Source organism: Silene latifolia, chromosome 3 (assembly GCF_048544455.1).
Source record: "Silene latifolia isolate original U9 population chromosome 3, ASM4854445v1, whole genome shotgun sequence".
NCBI classification, from domain to species: Eukaryota; Viridiplantae; Streptophyta; class Magnoliopsida; order Caryophyllales; family Caryophyllaceae; genus Silene; species Silene latifolia.
The window spans coordinates 25745305-25759750 of record NC_133528.1 but is presented as its reverse complement, the minus strand read 5'-3'; positions in this window follow the sequence as shown (position 1 = coordinate 25759750).

The window sequence follows — 14446 nt, the reverse complement described above, 5'->3', positions numbered from 1 at the left end:
ATATCCGGCATAAATATCCTGTACAGCATGTGTTCAGAGCAATACATAGAGGAACAATGGTACCCAGGCATCGCATTACAACAATGTTGGCAGTAAAAGGTTAATTGGCAACTATTGACCAGTTAACTCACAGAGGCATGTATCTGGTCAATCGATGTTACCTGTGTAAACAGGATGAGGAATCCACTGCTCATCTATTCTTCAAATGTCCCTTCACCAAAACCCTCCTTGGTTGTATTAAAGCTTGGACTAGGATGAACACTGGTAGTGTACAGTTGCAGGATTTGCTACTTTGGACTCATAAACGGGCTAAGAGGAAGCACTGGCGGAACAAGTGGATTAGCTGCAGTTTGGGTTGTCTTGTTTCTGAAATTTGGCATGAGAGGAACTTGCGCATTTTTGAAGGGCGGGAGAGGACCCACCAGGCTTTGTTGAGCAACATTCAGTTTACAGTAAGCACGCTCCTTCCACATGTGGTATCTGAACAAGTGTATATAGATGTGATTGAGGCATTGAACATTTGACCTATTATTTTGTATAGTCTTTTGATAAGGGAGAGGATTTGTACATTTTGTATAGGGGATATATTCTAGTAAGAAAACTCATGTAATCCGATTTCTTTTTGGAATATATGAGAAATAACCTTCTTGCAAAATAATAATAATAATAATAATAATAATATTAATAATAATAATATTAATAATAATAATAATAATAATAATAATAATAATAATAATAATAATAATAATAACGGAAAATTGACGTGGTACCCTTGAACTTTGTCATTTTTCAGGTGGTACCCAACTTTTTAAGTTTGTGCACATGGTATCCTTGAAATTTGATTTTCAAACACAACGTGTCCTTTTTATCGTTTTTAAAAATTTCAATTGAGCATAAATTATAGACCATAAATAGGAATCGACTAATTTTTTTATTCAAATTGATTAACTCTTCGAAATCTATAAATTAATAAAACGAAAATGATCATTTGGAAATTTATGATCGAAGATATGTTTGATTTAAGATTTTCGTTAATAAAACCCTATAAAATATCAGTCGACAAATTTTTTTCTCAAATCATAGGATATGACGAGATACTCATTTAACGGAAAAAGTTGGCCGATTGTGAATTCCGATCTAGGAGTTATATGCAATTGAATTTTTTTACAGCGACAAAAAGGATATGTTGTGCATGAAAATCAAACATGGAGGGCATAATATACACAAACTTAAAAAGTTGGGTACCATGTGCAAAATGGCAAAGTTCGAGAGTACCACGTGAATTTTCCGTAGTAATAATAATAATAATAATAATAATAATAATAATAATAATAATAATAATAATAATAGTAATAATAATAATAGTAATAATAATAATAATAGTAATAAACCGGCCTCTCTCTTCTTTCTCTCTCCTAAATCCTCTCTAAATCGACGATTCTTGCGTAGCAATCTACTGCTGAGTCTCCTCGGTCATGGCCCGGGGCCGGCCGCCGCGAGCCATGGGTCCTCCACAACCTATTGGCTCTACTGTGACGTCCACTGTGTCATCTGGTGCTACTGTTGCATCATCTGGGTCTTCATCTTCTACGGAAGTGCCTGGAATTCAATCGGAGGTTGTGCATCCCAAAGGTGACGCGGATGCTGGTGTCCCAAACCCTGAAAAGGAGGTCCCTAAGAAGACTTACTCTCAGATTCTTAAGAACTCTTCAAAAGGTATGAATCTTTCTTTTGTCCAACCTGAGGAGAATTCGACTATCACTATTGAAGAGGAGGATATTGCTCAGGAAATTGAGTATTGGCAAACTACTTTGGTTGGTACTGTATTGGGTAAACAGTCGACTCTTGTGCAGATTGAAACCCTAGTATCCAAGTATTGGACTCATATTACCACGCCTGAGATCATGTATTTTGCTAAAGGGTGGTATTATTTTAGGTTTGCTAGTGCGGAGGATATGCAGAAAATTCGTTCTGATACCTGGAATGTTAGTGGTTTCCCATTAGTGTTCAAGCCTTGGAGTCCAACTGTGATAGATGAGTTAAATGTTACTCATGTTCCTGTTTGGGTTTTGTTTCCTAGCCTGGATCCTTGCTTTTGGTCTAAAGCAGCTTTAAGTAAAGTTGCCAGTGCTGTGGGGCATCCCATTTGTGCTGATGAGCACACTACTAACAAGAGTAAGTTGGCTTTTGCAAGGATATTGGTAGATGTTGACCTTTCTAAGGAATTGCCTAAAGCAATACAGATTGACTCTCCACATCGTGGTACACTTTTGCAAAAAGTGGAGTATGAATGGCTCCCACATTTTTGTTCTGTTTGCAAGAAGGTGGGCCATTCCAAAGTGAGATGTAATGTTGCTAATCCTAAGCCAAAAGTGGTTTATAAGCCTAAACCTACCAAGGTGCAAGATAAAGTGGCTACTCCCTCTTCTCCAAAGGGTACAACAAGCACATCAAAGCCTAAAACTGTTTCACCCAAAAAATCTGTAGCTGTCAACTTATCTAATAGATTTGTTGCTCTTCAGAATGAACCTATCTTGGAACCAGATTTAGGAACTGTGGAAGTTGGAAGTGATCTTGAGGAGGATTACCTGCCAGATGAGGATATCTTCACTGAGCAGGATGTGGCTTTGGTAGTGGAACCAGGGGGACCTCCCTCTTCTTCCTCCCAATGATTCTCTCAATCTGGAATATTAGGGGGCTCAATGACCCTCTAAAACAGCAGGAAGCACTCAGCTTTCTGTTGGATAATAAAGTGGATTGTGGTGCTCTCATAGAGACTCATGTTAAGACTAGGGCACTCTTGGATATTTATGGTTCTACTTTTTCTAGATTTCAACTGACTCATAACAATGACTTGCATCCTAATGGTCGTATTTGGGTCTTCTGGTCCCCTGCTGTGATTACCCTCACTGTCCTTTCTAAAACTGCCCAGCATATTCATTGTCAACATGTCCACCTTGCTACTCAAAAAGTGTATGAGGTGACTTTTGTTTATGCCTTCAATTCTAGAATTGAGAGGAGGATGCTCTGGCAGCAGCTTGTCACTATCTCTTCTACAGTTTCCAATCCTTGGATTTGTATGGGGGATTTCAATGTTGTTTTAAATATGGACGAGAGACTGGGTAGTGACCATCTTCATCTTGCTGATATGAAGGATTTTGGGCACTGTCTGGATACTTGTTCTTTGGTTGACCATCCTGCAACTGGTTGTCACTTTACATGGAATAATAAACAGGGAGATGGGTTAAAATGGGCTAAGCTTGATAGGATTCTGATTACTCCACAGTGGATAAGGGAGGTTGGGTCTACAGCTTCTTTTCTTACTGCTGGTATCTCTGATCATTCTCCAGGTCTTGTTGTTGTCCATACTCATAATGTTGTTCATAAGAAGACGTTTAGATATATGAATTGTTGGTCCCTTTCTCCTCATTTCTTGAGTTGTGTGAAGGATAACTGGTAGAAGGGGTATGCTGGTGGCAGAATTCATACTCTCTTTCAGAATCTTAAACACCTCAAGAAGGCTCTAAGAACTTTACACTCTGAATCTTTTAGTGCTTTAACCACCAGAGTTAGGACTGCTAAGTTGGATCTTCTGAGCTGTCAAACTAAACTTCATGAGTCCCCTCAGAATGCTCAGTTGCTGGCTCAGGAGAAACTGCTTCTGCAAAGTTATGTTCATTTGAAGACTGCTGAACTGCAGGATTTTAACCAGAGGGCTAAGGTTCATGATTTGAATCTTAGAGATGCTAGCACTAGGTTCTTTTACTCTAAGATTGCTGCCAGAAAAATAAGGAATACTGTTGGGAGCATTCATGATGAACATGGGGTTTTGAAAACTGGGTTAAGAGCTGTAGCTGAGGGGTTTGTTGCATATTACCAGAACCTGCTGGGTACCTCTTCTCCTGTTCAATCCCTCTCTCCTGAACTGTTCCAACAAGGGATATTCTCTTTGGATGATCATGCAGGTCTCACTCAGCTGGTTCACACTAATGAAATTCTTACTGCGTTAAAATCTGTGGACAGGAATAAAAGCCCTGGGATTGATGGTTATTCCTCTGGCTTCTTCCTGGATGCTTGGAGTGTTGTTGGTCATGATTTCAAGGAAGCTGTCTATGAGTTCTTTCTTCATGGTAAGCTCCCTGAGTCTGCTAATTCTACTCTCCTTGTTCTTGTCCCTAAGCTTGATACTCCCTCTTCTGTTAAGGACTTTAGGCCTATTGCCTGCTGTACAACTTTTTACAAGGTTGTTAGCAAAATTTTGGCCAATAGAATTCAGGGGGTGATGGATCAAATTATTGGACCTGAGCAGGCTGCTTTTGTGGCTCAGAGGGATTTATCTGATAATGCTATGATGGCTTATGAGCTTGCTTCCAAATATGGTAGAGCTTACCTTACACCTAGATGTCTTTTAAAAGTTGACATTAGGAAGGCTTTTGACTCTGTTAATTGGGAGTTTCTTCAGAAAGCTATGCTTAGTTTTGGGTTCCCTCAAGTCTTTGTTGGTTGGGTCATGGCCTGTATTACTTCTCCCTTCTATTCTCTCAGTATTAATGGTGGAGTGGAGGGCTTCTTTCCTGGCAAAAGGGGTCTTAGACAGGGTGACCCAGTGTCTCCCTATTTGTTTGTCATCTGTATGGAGGTTTTGTCCAGGTTACTAAGAAGGCTACCTAGGTTTGATGGTTTTTCCTATCATCCCAAATGTGTTCAGTTAAACCTGACTCATCTGGTGTTTGCTGATGATTTGCTAGTCTTCACTAGAGGGGACCTCCCTTCTGTTCAAGCTGTGGCTGCTACCCTCTCTCTCTTTGATAGTTTATCTGGTCTTCAGGCTAATCCTACTAAAACCAGCCTGTATTTTGGTGGGGTTAATACTGATCTAAAAAAGGTTATTCTGGATGCTACTGGGTTTAGTGAAGGAGACTTCCCTTTCAGGTATCTGGGCTTGCCTCTCTTTAATGCTAGGCTTGCTACTGACATGTACCAGCCTCTGTTGGATAAAATTAAAGGGAAAATTGCTCATTGGGCTAATCATTCTCTCAGTTATGCTGGGAAGACCCTCTTGATTAATTCTGTCATTTTTGGGATGCACAATTTTTGGGGGGCCAGTGTCCTTCTTCCTAAGGGTATCATTAAGAAGATTAATAAACTTTGCAAAGATTTCCTTTGGGGGATAGATGATGGGGCCAGGAGACATGTCTTTCTCAGTTGGAAGGCTATTTGTCAACCAAAAAGAGAAGGGGGGATTGGCATTAAAGAAGTTTTGAGCTGGAATTGTTCTCAGATGCTCAAGTGGGTATGGAAACTAATTGCTCGGCCACAAAGCATTTGGGCACTCTGGGTTAATAGATATATTCTCAAGGGGGCTGATTTCTGGTCTGCTCAACAAAGTATTAGCCACTCTTGGTATTGGAATAATGTTGTGAAAGTTAAGGATTTTCTCCTTGCTAGTGCTGGTTCTCATAGGATTGCTCTGGACTGGATTCATGCTTGTTCTGACTCTACCACTTTTCACACTGCAAAAATGTATCACCGGTCGAGAGGTCTTTGAGGAGGTGCATTGGTACTCTCTGGTCCATGATCGACAGTGTGTGCCTAAGCATTCTTTCTTTGGTGTTCTGGCTTTTCAGGACAAGTTGCCTACTATTGATAACTTGGCTCACAGGGGACTTCATTTGGTTAATAGATGTGCTCTCTGTTGTGCTCACAATGAAAGTGTGGAGCATCTGTTTTTTCAGTGTGCTTTCTCTTCACAGGTCTGGGTTCAGATTGCAGCATGGTTGCAGGCTTGCCCCTCTTCTCTGCTGGACCAGGTGCTTAGCTGGTATCTTACTCAGTGTCATGGGGTGCGTGCTGGAAGTCAAAGAACTGGTCTCCTGGCTACTATGTACTATCTTTGGCAGGAGCGGAATGGAAGTGTCCTTAGTACACCTGAGTCTATTTGTATCTGTGTTAAATTTGTGGTTAGCAATAGGTCTTTTTGAGTAGGTGTTCATTGTGGTTTTCTTGTTGTTTTTAGCTCTTGGGGGATCTCTCTGGTCTCCCTTGTAGAAAAGAGGAACGGATCTTGTACTTACTCTCTTTTATGTTATGAATAAGATCCATGCTTTTCTGCAAAAAAATAATAATAGTAATAATAATAATAGTAGTAGTAGTAGTAGTAGTAATAATAATAATAATAATAATAATAATAATAATAATAATAATAATAATAATAATAATAATAATAATAATAATAATAATAATAATAATAATAATAATAATAATAATAATAATAATAATAATAATAATAATAATAATAAGGGTGTGGGAGCCCAGATTGTCTCTCGGCTCCCCACCAATTTCATGTAAACTTTTATGTATCTTTTAATGAAAGCTGCGCGCATCCTTCAATAAAAAAAAAAAAAAAAAAAAAAAAAAAAAAAAAATAATAATAATAATAATAATAATAATAATAATAATAATAATAATAATAATAATAATAATAATAAGATAACTACATTAAATTAATAATTGAATGTTGTTGCTATAATACTAATAATACCAAAATTTGAAGAATTTTCTCCTTATAATATAAAAAATGCATAATACTACATAATTTTTAGGGTAAATTGATAACTTATACCTACTATAATCGCATTTTTCAAATCTTATACCTATGATAACTTTTTTTTTTAAAACTTATACCTATAATTTTATTTTCTATCAAACTTAATACCAATTTTCAAAAAAAAAAAACGTAAATTGACAATTTTACCCTTACTAATGAAACATAACCACCCTCTTTCATCCATTAAACCCCACAATTCATACATCCACCATAATCAAAACTATGAATCACCGACAGCCTCACCAACGCCACCACCGGTGCTAGCGCCACCGCCCAGTGGGTGTTATCTCGTCGACAACCCATCTTGACCCCACCCCAACCCGTCAAACACCCATAACCCAACACAAACACTACTACTACTGCTGCTTCTTCTTCTCTATTGAAAAAGTAATTCATTATTGTCGTCATCATCGCTCTCCATTGCCGCTGTCATATCTCCCAAACTTTTACAGACAAACAAATACCAAAATTGGTCTTTTTAATTCATAATTACAGTTGAAGTAACAATTGGTGAAACTCAGAAAAATAGTGGGTTGCCACAGTAACCGATTCGGTTACAATGGGCCATGCTTTAGAGGAAAGTTGTTGCCTTTTGGCCCAGAATACTGAATACCGCTGCATTGGACCTCCCTTGTGAGCTGGATTTTGCTGGCATTGATGACGAGTCCGAAATTGTCCGCTCAGTTGTGGGCTTGTGGCCAGTGAGGTTTTGTCAATTGGGGAGCTTTCTCTGGTTAAGAGGACGTTGCGGTTTACTAGAACTCTAGAAGGGTGTTGGAGCAGTTGAAAGGGGGGTTTGTTCTTGTAGTGATGGTGTTGGTGGGAAAGGAGGTGGTCTGTTGTGGTGGTGGTGGTGATGGTGAGGTATATGTGGTGGATTTAGGATTGAGGACTTAATTTGGGATTAATGACTTAATGGGGTGGGATAAGGTGGTATCCCTTAATTTAACAAGGGTAAAACAGTCAACTTATGTCTATTTTTTAGATTTGGTATTAAGGTTGGAAGAAAAAAAGATTTTAGGTATAACTTTTGAAAGAAAGTTATTTGAGGTATAAGTTTTGAAAAATGGGATTATAGTAGGTATAAGTTATCAATTTACTCTAATTTCTATGGTACTTAAAAAAATAGTTCACTTGAAATAAAAGAGACAATACATTTAACTACAAAAATAAAAAGCTCATCAACTTCCCTTTATATGGAATTTTTTCCGGGTACAATTTAGTCTTCAGTTGGTAAAACCTTTCACTATTTAACTCGTTTATTTAGCTCGAATCTTGTTTCTAATCGGCTCGTTCATGCAAATATTTTTCATATCTTTAGAACTACATGAACTAAAAGTATTATATTAAATTTTTTCTGGAAGCAAGTTAAAAAAATAAAGGGTTGTGATAATGCCACGAACCTCATCAACTACACCACTGGATTTGTTGTGCACTGACCACACTGCCCTATATTTTCCTCTGCAAATATAGGCATTGATATTATAAATCTCGTGTCTTGATCAAACTTCATTCCACTTTTTACCCAAAATAAAAAAAAAAATCACCTAAAAAAAGAGGATGACTCTTCTCCAGTTCCAAAAAGAATTGGATGGTCCAGTTTTCTCAAATCAACGGCTCATAAAGAGTGGGCAAAAATGGAAGGCTAATATGAAGCTTTGATATGGGACTCGCCCAAGGATCCTCTCCAGTTCTTTCATTCTTTCAGAACTGGATGGTCCAGTTATTGCAAATCAACGACTCACAACAGTCTAGAAGAGCTTTGAAGGAAATCAAAGGGTGTTATTTCACCTACCTTTTTTCCACTTACAGTACCATTTTTATACTAATATTTTCTGCAAAAAATTCATGAGTAGATATGGCCCATATCAAAGCTTCATATTAGCCTTTCATTTTTGCCAAAACTCTTTATGAGCCTTGATTTGAGAAAACTGGACCATCCAGTTCTTTTTGGAACTGGAGAGGAGCCTTCCTCAAAAAAATCAACATCTCTTCCTCTTCCATGTGGCTACAAAGACAATTTGTTGAAGGTATGAATCTTTGGTCAAATTTATTTAGACCTAACAATTTGTAGCTTGCAACCGAATTAGATGTAAAATTTGTTCTAATTTTTCTGAAAATACTAATTTGAGAGGATTTTTGTCAATTAATAGATTTTATTAAGGAGGATTAAGTTCTCTGTTTTTTTATTTTCCAAGGAATTTCATGTTTGTATTAGTCTTTAGATAATCATATCTCAACTTCCCCTTGAATGGAAAAAAATAAAGAAAATATTGTTCATACTCGTGAAAGTCAAATTACAAATTGGGGTTTCAAATTTTCTTCCGATACATATCAAGGACATTAGTTTAGTTGTTTTCACTTGATTGGAATTGTTTTTAATTTAAAAATATTGTAAATTTTTAAGCTAATTATGAGAATTTTGGCATGTGTAATTTTGAAAATTTTGCTCAATAATTATATTTTATTAATTTGTTAAGTATTTTATATTTGCATTTATCTTAAAAGTATATTTATTTTTAATTTGATTTAAAAGTTGAAGAAAGTAAAGAAAATGATGATTTAACGGATCTCGAGTTAACTCGAACCTAATCCAAACCGATTCCAAGGTCTAATTTTATAAGCTCGGAAAATTCCGAACTGATTTCGAGCTAAGCTCAAATTTTCGATCTGATTCCAATCCTACCCAAACTGGAGCTCAAATCGGATCGTTTACACCCGTAGTCTGGAAGGATATTCATCAGTTTTTTCATTGCCAAGTTTTATTTCTCATATAGTGTTAAATTTTAATACGATACGGAGTAGGTCACAATTTAGCTAAACTAGCGAAAAACTTTGAGCTTTCAGTTAATTTTATTTCTGAAAAAAAAAATACTAATGAGTAATTCTTTTGCAGAAAAATTTCTTGAACAATTACTGTTCATAAGTTAAAATTAGAGAAATAAAAAATTAAGATTAACATTTTATGAAAATAACAAATAGTCGTATAAAAAAAATATTTAACATTTATTATTGTTTTTGCATAGATAAATTGAAATAGAAAATAGTGGGCCCTCCCATGTTACATTTTTAGGCATAGTAGTGAAACAAAAGGCAAAGTAGATATTAGCAAATTCTAGTGGATTATCTATACCTTACGTGGTATTATTACCCAAAATAAATAGTACAAGATAATTGGTAGTAAAAAAAATATGATTTCCATTCTTTGAAATTTTCAACTTACGTGCATAGTAACATAATTGAGTCACAAGTGGAGTTCTCTGCTACCTTCTTATATTGCATGTCATTTGGTAGTTGTGAAAACATGCAAACATTCTACGTTATAGGTAAAATTCTATGACTTATTTTATTTGATGGACTTATGTATAATTCCTAGTTTTTATAATGGTTTATCTCAACTCTGACACTATGTATCTTATATATATATAATTGTCCTTAAAAAATACATTAAAAGCATATAATAGTATACATTGCATCCAAATTAGAAACTTGTTAATATGGACATTTTAACCCAAATGTGTAAGGAAGCAGAGGATGTTGCATTTTATTCTTTCCTTCTTGTTTCTTGGAATCAATGATGGTGTAAGTATGTACCAAATAACAATGTTTTGGGTTCATGATGTATTTACCATTTCCTCTAATTAATGATGACGTATTTATACCCATAGATCCAAAGCATGGTACACAAATTTTGGGTTCATGGCACCTATTTTTTTTACTACTAATAATACTCCCCAATTTCTTAAAAGTTAATGGCTTTTATTAATGGCACCCTCATTTAATTAGTACGTAGTACTAAAAAAAAGAATTCAAAATTATTTTTAGAGTGAATAAATCAAAGCAACATAGTGACTAACGAACTACTCATATAGTCATATAATAACTACTCCTTTTGTTTTTTTTATATATGTCATTCTCACTTTTCGAGACACTCCCTTCTCTCTTTAATATCTCCTAATATATAAGAAAAAAAATCATGAAATATAAACTCATATGAAAAAAAATTCATAAGGAATTTAATAAGATGGTATAAGTTTTATAATTTTTAAATAAACTACTATATTTCTGTTGAAATTAAAGTCAAAAGGTCACAACAAAAAATACAAAAGCGTCATATATACAAAAACAGAGGGAGTATTGTATAAGACAATTTAACGATACAAGATCATTGTTTTTAAATTAACACACCCTTATAACGATGGAAACGATATTTATAACCACAACAAAACTAGCATACCAAAAATTTTAAGCTATAATATATTTTACTAAATGTCTAGAAGCTGCTATAATAAGTTCTTCTATTAATAATTATTGTGTGAGACGATCTTATATAATATCAATAAATTAACGAAATCTACTCTTTTTAAATGGGGCATCATCTCTTTTTCCCCTCTACTATTCACGTAAACACAAAATATCTTTTAAGACGGTATTATCCCCCTTATGCCTAAAACGGATCAAATATTTTATATCATTTGTATAAATAAGACAAAGACAAAATACATGGATATTAGGAAAAGACTTGTCTTATCTATGCAAATGGTAAATTATTTGACCCGTTTTAGTTTTAGACGGATATATATCTGTAATAAAAAATGACTTTTAATATCACATAAAAGAACAGTACTCCATAAATCTCATGCTCCTCACGGGAACAAAAGTGTTGGTCCACTTGCAACTGTATCTTGTTGGTCTTAGCTCCACCACATGCATTTTTCTACCATGTTCTTTCCTCTATCCGTTTTGCAAGAACTACCCTGACCTTCTCTTCCTTCTTTCCGTTAATACCCTCTCTTGTTTTCCCTAATATATTTTCTCTCTATAGACAACAAAAATGGCGGGTGCAGCAGGTGGATTTGTGACCAGGGCATTTTAGTCTTTGCTCAAAGAATTATCTGCTAAAAAGTTTAATACTTCATTCTGCTATGCAATCTTAACTAGGTTTGTACCCTTTTACTATTTATTTATTTATTTGATCTTACTTTAGAAAAGACATATCAAAGTTGCATAAAATAAAACACCAGAGTTAATTAAGGTTTCGAATTGGTTGTGTAAAATCAATTACGAAGTATGTTAATAGTTAAGTTGTATTCCATATTATATATTCTTTGACGTGTAGACATATAGTTCAAGACACAACAGATTAACAATTGACTTTATCGCCATCAACGGGTATTGTTAAATATATTTCTTTGAAAATCTTTTTGTTTGATAGAAAATCTTTTTGTTTGACATTGCTTAAAAATAGTTCCATACTTCAGAAAACACATATTAAAGGGTGTTGTTAAATATGTTTCTTTGAAAATCTTTTTTGTTTAACATAAAATCTTTTTGTTTGCTGAAGGTTTGGAAAGATTTTTTATGAATCTTACTTTTTGTTCGACATTGGTGCAAGTGTGCGGGTGATTTGGAATATCTGATGGAAATAAATATTTCTATAAGATTGAGAGGAAAATTGTGTAAAGAGAGGAAGATATGGGATAATGAATTTATATGAATGACAATTTTAGAAACAATGTACCAGTATGTGTTTTTTGTAAATTTACATTTACAATGTGCATTAAAGGAGGACTCTTAAAGATATATATTAGAAACAATGTATATATTAGTATCTGTTATAGATTAATGAGAGAGAGAATGTATTTCTTATTAAAGGTGTAATGAACAAATGACATAACTTCTATATTTATAGGGCTATGATACAATGACATTTAACTTATAAGAAGTAAGAAATATTTGCCCTAATATATTTCTTATTCTTACTACATTTACAACACTCCCCCTAATAGTAAAACACTAGGACTTCCAATTAGTTTTGGACATATTTTGTGTTGCCTCATTAAAACCTTGACAAGGAAAATCCAGTGGGACAAAACCTTGACGAAGGAAAAAGAGTACAGCTTGGTAAAACCAATAATGACGTCCCCTTTACAGATAACGGCAAAGATCGTGGCTTATAAGTCCTTTAATCGACGCATTCCAATCTTAAAGACCAATTTCTTGATCGTTGTCGCTTGAGCGTACTTGTTCAATGTCAATTTCACCTTGTTTCTGCAGATCATGCGTGAAGAAGCATTTTGGACTGATATGCTTCGTTCGATCTCCCTTAATAAAGCCTTCCTTAAGTTGTGCAATGCAGGCAGCATTGTTTTCGTATAATACTGTTGATGAGTCTTTAATTGAATGAAGTCCACATGATTCCTTAATATGATGTATCATAGACCTTAGCAAAAGCCATTCGCGACTTGCTTCATGTATTGCCAGTTACTCGGAATTATTTGTAGATATGGCAGCGATTGTTTGCTTAACTGACCGCTAAGATATAGTTGTATCTCCATAAGTGTAACACCCCAAGAGTTTGTAAAGAGATTTGTCCCACATCGGGGAAGTAAGGAGCTTGTGATATGTTTATAAAGGATTTCACCCCACCACTTAGCATCAAGGCCTTGTACTTTTGGGCTTAAAGTGTGGACAAATGGGCCCAAAGGTACATATCTCATCTTATTGAGGTTGTGCTACGACGGTGGCGGGTCGAGTTGTTATAAATGGTATCAAAGCAACCCTGCGACCGTAGGGTAGTGAGCATATGGTCAGGAGTACACGGTTCACCCACTTAGCAGGGGAGGATTCTGGGGCTTGGTTGCGGTCAAGTTCGAGACACAATGGGGATGTTGTGTTCTTTAAGTGGGGGAGTTTGTAACACCCCAAGAGTTTGAGAAGAGATTTGTCCCACATCGAGAAAACAAGGAGCTTGTGATATGTTTATAAAGGCTTCCACCCACCACTTAGTAACAAAGCCTTGTGCTTTTGGTCTTAAGTGAGGACAAATGGGCTCAAAGGTACACATCTCGTCTTATTGTGGTTGTGTTACGACGGTTGTCTTGTAGACGAAGATGCATCCATTTGTACCTAGCACGTGGAAGGATAACCGATTTTTGATGGAAGAAACGACATTTTATTTCCATCCACAAAGTATACGGATCTTTCACCGTTAGATACTGCTCATTTAAAGATTCTTTAAGGTGACGACGAAGGAAAATTAAAGCCTTAGAACGATCCTCGAGGCATTCTTCGTTCCCTCCAATAATAGTGTTGCCAAGAGAGGTGGCCTTGAGGTGTACTTCGGCGTCCAAAATTCATGACAAAATCCTAACTTTGAAAGGTTCGACATCTAGTAAAGTTAAGAGTAGTATGTTAATATAAAAAAAAATAAAACGTACCACGTGGGCATGAAGGAATAGATTAAAAACGTGTCAAACACGATGAAGAATATAATACAAACATGCCAAGCACCCCCACATACACACATACACATCAAGACCAAGTGTGTCATACTGCATGTACAATTAATTGTGAATACAAATCTCACTCATTATTGATGGTAAAGACAATGTATACGAATGAGTCCATTTCATTAAGGAATAATATATGCGATTTATGAAATTAAGCAAGATATGCATGGTCATATGATAAGAAGGAAATCCTTTTATTTTAGAAATATAAATTTGGTAATCGAGCTATTAAGTCGATTTGGAATGGTTTCATACGGGAAAAAAATACAAGATGTACAAAGATAAAATACTCCCTCCGTTTTTTTTAATATATGATGTTTCGCTTTTTCGAGACGAGTCTCTTAATATTTACAAAAATATATTTGGTAAAAAATTATAAAATTTATACCATTAAATTCCTTATGAAAAACTCTTTCATATGAGTATACATATCACAATATTTAATCATACTAGTTTTAAACCCGTGCAAAATTGCACGGGTATGTATTTGAGCCAGTATTAATGTTTTTTGATGTATATTTGTTTTTGCATTTCTATTGTACTTATC